The following is a 6620-nucleotide window of genomic DNA, read 5'->3' on the forward strand; positions in this document are numbered from 1 at the left end:
CAATTTGACAGAGTGTTTATTAAGTTTCCATGAGAATTTAAAAATTTTCCATCTTAGTTGCTCTTTGAAATAGTAGCCTATTTGAAGGGGATTCACCACATGTGGGGAAATCAACGAATTAGTATAAATCTTTGAGATTTTTGATTTTTAAAATGTCTATAGGTTTCTCAAGAGAGTCCAGGCTTTACAACAATTTTCGAAAATAACCAGGCTTTAAATTCCTGGGATGGAATTGCAAACTATTGTTTATCTTGTTTGATTCACATCACACACCTATGTAGGGCGGGTCTGATTCAATCCCACAAGACCTTTATAAGGAGATGGATCCCCACATGTTCCCAGACTCCAGAAGCCACAGTAGTGAGAGCAGCTCTCCTTTCCACACTCCAGGCTCTGCTGCACACATCAGGGCACAGAGACATCTGAGTCCTCATTTGTGGAACAGTAGTAGGAAGCCAAAGTCATCATCACACCTGGTCTATGCCTCTGTCCCAGGAGAACCCAGCCTCCCTCAGAAGTCTCAGATTCAAAGAACCAACCAGATCTTAAGTGAAGATAATAAAAATCCAAGCATTTGAAGGCGCGTCGATCTAGACACAGACGGCTCTGCCAGAAACGAGTCGGTGAGTGACTTTGGCAAAGGGCGCATTGGGAACAACATGCCCTTCCCTCTCCAGCCGCCAACCGGAAGTCCCCGTTCTGAATGGGCTTGGAGCCGGTTGCCGCCGCTCCTCCATGCGGGTTCACCGGCGAGCGACTCTGGCTCTCGGGTCTCATCGGCCACTAGGTTCATGTGGAGGCGTCCGAGTCACTCCGTGCTGCGTGGGGTCCGGTCGGTGGTGGAGCAGCGCAGCCGGCCCGAGGCGTCGACTGAGCAGGCGGCGCGCGCCATGGAGCGGGCGGTGGTGCGTTGCGTGCCCTCGGAGCGCAAGCTCAGCCTGTCGTTCGCGCTGGCCGACGGCAGCCACAAAAAAATGCAGCGCGACCAGAGCGAGCCCCTGGGCCGGGTCCTCAGCCGGATCGCTACCAACGCCCTGAAGGGCCACGCCGCTAAGGTGGCGGCTACCAAGAAGAACCGGAAGAGCCGAGCGCAGTCTGGCGGCGGCGCGGCCTGCGCTCCGGAACCGGCAGCGGCCTGCGAGCCGGTGGTGAAGCTGTACTACCGCGAAGAGGCCGTGGCGGACGACGTGCTCAATGTGGACGCCTGGCAGGACGGCGCGGTGCTGCAGATCGGCGACATCAAGTACAAGGTGGAACGCAACCCGCCCGCCTTCACCGAGCTGCAGTTGCCGCGCTTCTTCATGGCCGGCTTCCCGGTGTGCCCCAAACTCAGCCTGGAATTCGGGGATTCTGCCAACTCTGTGTTCCGCTGGTACAAGGAGGTCCAGCCCGGTGCGGCCGAGCCCGGGGACGGCGGCCTCGAGTCGTCGTCCCGCCCCGGGCCGTCTTCGGCTTGGACCGAGACAGGTGTGGCCGAGCGCGTGTACACCCCGTGCAACGCGGACATCGGGCTGCGGCTCAAGCTTCACTGCACGCCGGGCAATGGGCAGCGCTTCGGGCCCAGCCGCGAGCTGGAGAGCGTGTGTCCCGTGGAGGCCGGGCCCGGCACCTGCACGTTTGACCATCGGCATCTGTACACCAAGAAGGTGACGGAGGACTCCATCATCCGGACCGTCTCCTACAACATCCTAGCAGACACGTGCGCCCAGACCGAGTTCTCCCGGACCGTCCTCTACCCGTACTGTGCGCCCTACGCTCTGGAGATTGACTACCGCCAGAACCTCATCCAGAAGGAGCTCACCGGCTACAACGCAGACCTCATCTGTTTGCAGGAGGTGGACCGCGCCGTGTTCACCGACAGCTTGGTACCGGCCCTGGAGGCCTTCGGCCTGGAGGGCGTGTTCCGGATCAAACAGCACGAAGGCCTGGCCACTTTCTACCGGAAGTCCAAGTTCAACCTCCTTAGCCAACACGACATTTCATTCCGAGAAGCCTTGGCGTCGGACCCGCTGCACAAGGACCTACTAGAGAAATTGGCTTTGAACCCTCTAGCACTGGGTAAAGTACTCCAGAGAGCGTCTGTCCTTCAGATTTCAGTTCTTCAGTCTACAAAGGACTCTTCTAAAAAGATATGTGTCGCTAATACCCATCTCTACTGGCATCCAAAAGGTGGACACATTCGTCTCGTTCAAATGGCAGTAGCCTTGGCTCACATTAGACATGTTTCATGTGAGCTGTATCCTGGCTTACCAGTTCTATTTTGTGGAGACTTTAATAGTACACCGTCTACAGGAGTGTATCATTTTGTCACCAATGGCAGCATTCCAGAGGATCATGAAGACTGGGCTTCCAACGGGGAAAAGGAAAGATGCAGTATGTCTCTCTCACACCTTTTCAAACTGAAAAGTGCTTGTGGGGAACCTGCTTACACCAATTATGTTGGTTGTTTTCACGGATGCCTAGATTACATTTTTATTGACTTAAATGCGTTAGAGGTTGAACAGGTGATTCCGTTACCTAGTCATGAAGAAGTTACCACCCATCAGGCCTTACCTAGTGTTTCTCATCCTTCTGATCACATAGCACTGGTTTGTGATTTAAAATGGAAGTAAGTTTTGCTGCATTGAGTGAAAAGGAAGCGAGTTACTTTTCAGAAAATTTAATATGAATCAGCACTTATATATAAAAATCTTCAAAGAGGACGTCTAGACACTAAACTTTTATGATCATTCCCTACTAGTTATGTTCCAGGTGGCTTTGTTACATACCAGTTCATAATGTTTGCATCATATCTTTGTCCTCTTTTTTAATTTCCTACATTTGAAGGAAAACATATTTATGACTAGGAAGAAAAAAATGAACTATTGTGTATAGTTTATAGGTTTTTTTAAGCTGGCAATTAAGGTTTTTAAGTACTATTTGAATAATCTCAAATTTTCTTTCATAACACTTTACATTGAATTATGTTCATATAATTGGAGGGGGACATGCAGGGACAAGTGAAATACTTCAGAGACATGGAATACTTTAGTCTATCACTACCTCAATTTGGTGGTTATTATAATTTCGAGCTTTAACAAAAGATTAAAATATACCATTACCAATTTTTATAGCTTCATTTTTCAGTTGGCACGGTATTTTCTCTTCTAGCGTTTTTTTAGTGTGCATATGATGGCACAAATGTGCGTAATTTGTGTTCTCATTCACAGTTCAGCCCATTTTAACAGTGTTCCCAGGGAGCAGCGACACAGTCTGATCCCCTTGTCTTCACTCTTCCTCATGAGAAATCTCTATTGCCAACACACAGGTTACTTGACCATATGACATGAAAGAATAGAGCACAATTATTTTGCGAGAAACTTCTGATTGGGGCTTCAAATTATACTTAAACCATCGAGCATTTTCAAAATGGTAATTTTTTATGAGCAGGAAAAAGGGAGCCTAGCATGGTGCTGTAATCTTAGCACTCAGGAGTTTGAGGTAGGGCTGCTTTGAGTTCAATACTAGTCTGGGTTACACAATTCAAGGTCAGTTTGAGCTACATAAATGGAAAAAAAGGAGCAGTGGGCTTTTCCCAATATCTGAAATAAACTTTTTATAGACTTACAGATAATGTAAGTATAAAAGTATAAAAAGATCTGACCTAGTCAGATCTCCAGCATACAGATGTCGGGCCGACTGAAGTGCAGATAGGGAACACTACAAAAATTCTATAAGTATCATACTTTGATTTATTTGTACTTACAAATTAATACAAGGTGTTAATCAGAAGTGTTTAAGCTATCTTTGTGATGAATTTTTCTACAACTTTTGGAATTTTTAGTACATTCGATTGAAAAATCAATAAAATCTAGCAAAAGTTTGTGCTGAAGAAAAGTGACCATTTTAGAGCATGTTATTCTGTGAAAATAACTCTTATGCAGTTGTTCCCATAACAAACACTACAGTTGATCATTCGTCAAAAGAAGGCCATTTCTGACTACAATGTTCTGGCTTTATTCACTTGTATGTTTTCCAGGTTCATCCATGTTACAGTATGAACCAACACTTGATCTTTTTTTTATACCTGAGTATTTTCTACTGCATGGATAATACATCTTGCTTATCTGAAAAAAAAACTAAGCATTTTATTTCTGAAAAAGTATGTAAGCACCCTGTCGTGTTGTAACCAGTGACCCCCATGCCTCATTTCAGAAAGCTCAGGTCCGCGCAGCATTGTGGGTGTAGGCTTCTTTCTCTACCTCATAAGAGAATGTGAAAGTTAATAAAGATCATTGAAGGAAAGCTCTCCTGCATTGTCCTTGTCCCTAGAGTGGAGCCCACAAGTATAGAGGGGCTACAGATTGTCATTTGAGGTTCCTCTTCTGGTGCCCCAGGATTGGGTGGGAGTCTTCTCTATAAGCTGTTAATATGCTTTATTAGCATTGGTTAATAAAGAATCTGCATTGGCCTATCACAGGGCAGAATAATAGGCAAGAAGTCCAAACAAAGATACAGGGAGAACGAAGGTGCAGTCAGGAAGATTCCATGTAGCTTCTGGAGGAGAAAGACGCCATAAACTTTCACATATGTCACAGCCTTGTGGCAATACATAGATTAATAGAAATGGTTTAATTTAAGATGTAAGAGCTAGGTAGGAATAAGCCTAAGTCATCAGCCAAGCAGGAATGGAATTAATACAGGTTTTGTGTGATTACTGAGGTCTAAGTGGCCAGTAAACAGCAAAAACAGTCTCCCTTTACAAAAGACAATACAGGTTGGCATGGATCCACATAAAACCTACAATAGCTTTTCTTTTCTTTCTCTTTCTTTCTTTCTTTCTTTCTTTCTTTCTTTCTTTCTTTCTTTCTTTCTTCCTAACTGAGAGGTCCTATTTTGGTATGTTGTACCGATCCAGAAAATTGTCCATTTCATTGACATTTTTCAGCTTTGTGAAGTACAGGTTCCTGTAGTATGATCAAATGATTCTCTAGATTTAGTGTGTGGAGTTTGATATGCAATTAAGCTTTAGTAATGTTTCTTTTACATATATGAATGATTTTGTTAAGGGGCATAGATGTTCAGGTTTGTGACTTCATATTCTTGGAATGTTCCTTTTATGAGTATAAAGTGTCTTTCTCCCTCTTTTTTGATTGATTTTAGTTTGAAGTCTATTTTGTTAGAACTTAGGATAGCTATGCCCGTTTGGTTTTTAGGTCCCCTTGATTAGAAAATCTTTTTCCAACCGTTTACTATCAAGAGTGGGAGGAGTGAGAATATGAGCGAAGAGGTCAAGACCATAATGGGAACACCCACTGGAATGCTTACCTGAGCTAATGGGAGCTCACCAACTCCAGCTGGACAAGTAAGGAACCAGCATAGGATCAAACTAGACCCTCTGAATGTGGGTGACAGTTGTATGACTGTGGCAGATTGTGGGGCCACTGGCAGTGGCACCAGGACTTATCCCTACTGCTTGCACTAGCTTTTTGGGAACCTATTCTCTTTGGATCCATACCTTGCTCAATCTAGATGTAGTAGGGAGGACCTTGGACATTCCCCAAAGTGATGTGCCTTACCCTCACTGAGGAATGAATGGGGGTGGGGTGAGGAGATTGGTGGAGGTAATGTGAGGAGGGCAGGGAGAGGGAATTGAGATTGGTATGTAAAATAAAAAAAACAATTTGTTTTCTTTTTTAAAAATAAAAGAAAGGAAAAAGCTAGCATCTATTAAAAAAGAAAGTAGTTGGGTGCAGTGGTACATGCCTTTAATCCCAGCACTTGGGAGACAGAGGTAGTTGGATCTCTGTGAGTTCAATGGCACCCTGGTCTATATAGTGAGATCTCAGTAAGCCAAAAATATGCAGACAAACACTGTCCCTAAAAACCAAAAACTTAAAAGTAAAATTAGAAGAAAGAAGGATGAAAAGTCACGTAAAGATGAAAATTACACAAAGAATCTGAATAGTGTATGTTATTGTGTTGTCTTTGAATTGTTTGACTGCTAAGGATGGAACAATAGCTGCTAAAAGACATTTCATAAATGCTATTGGATTAATCCAACCTAAGATTTTAGCAATGCCTTGAATTCAAAATTTAAGTGGAAAGATATGTTACTTTGGAGAAGAGATTTTGCTTTTGTTTCTACAGGAAATGTGAGACTCTGGCTTTGTTCTGGGTTAAGAAAAATTAGGCTTGATTGAGAAATGGCCCTTGAAAAATATCAAATAGGACCATATGGCCCAGGTATTCCAATGTTTTAGAGCACCTCTGTTTCAGACTGCTCTGAGTTCTATATCAAGAACAGTTGCAAGAATGCTGGCTGAGATGATACAGCCTCAAAGAATACTCAAGTTAGGACTCTTTGATGATCCTAAATTTTCTTTGGGTCCCCATATGATTATCACAATGCCCCCAATCAGCAAGCAATAACCTACAAAACTAAGCCCACATTCTGAAAAAAAATGGATGATGGATGTTTGTATTATTGAGAATGTTGGTTATGTTCTGAAGAGATGGCTCAGAGGTTAAGAGCACTGATTGTTCTTCCAGAGGTCCTGAGTTCAATTCCCAGCAACCATATGGCGGTTCACAATCATCTGTAATGAAATCTGGCGCCCTCTTCTCGCCTGCAGGCATAC

At 44.2% G+C, this 6620-nt stretch overlaps 1 pseudogene; it reads left to right on the forward strand.

Annotated features, from left to right (window-relative positions):
• The first annotated feature begins 791 nt into the window (after positions 1 to 791).
• On the forward strand, positions 792 to 4284 carry LOC148120976 (2',5'-phosphodiesterase 12 pseudogene; annotated as a pseudogene).
• The last annotated feature ends 2336 nt before the right edge of the window (positions 4285 to 6620 follow it).

This window comes from Myodes glareolus, chromosome 9 (genome assembly GCF_982192425.1).
Source record: "Myodes glareolus chromosome 9, mMyoGla1.1, whole genome shotgun sequence".
Taxonomy (NCBI): domain Eukaryota; kingdom Metazoa; phylum Chordata; class Mammalia; order Rodentia; family Cricetidae; genus Myodes; species Myodes glareolus.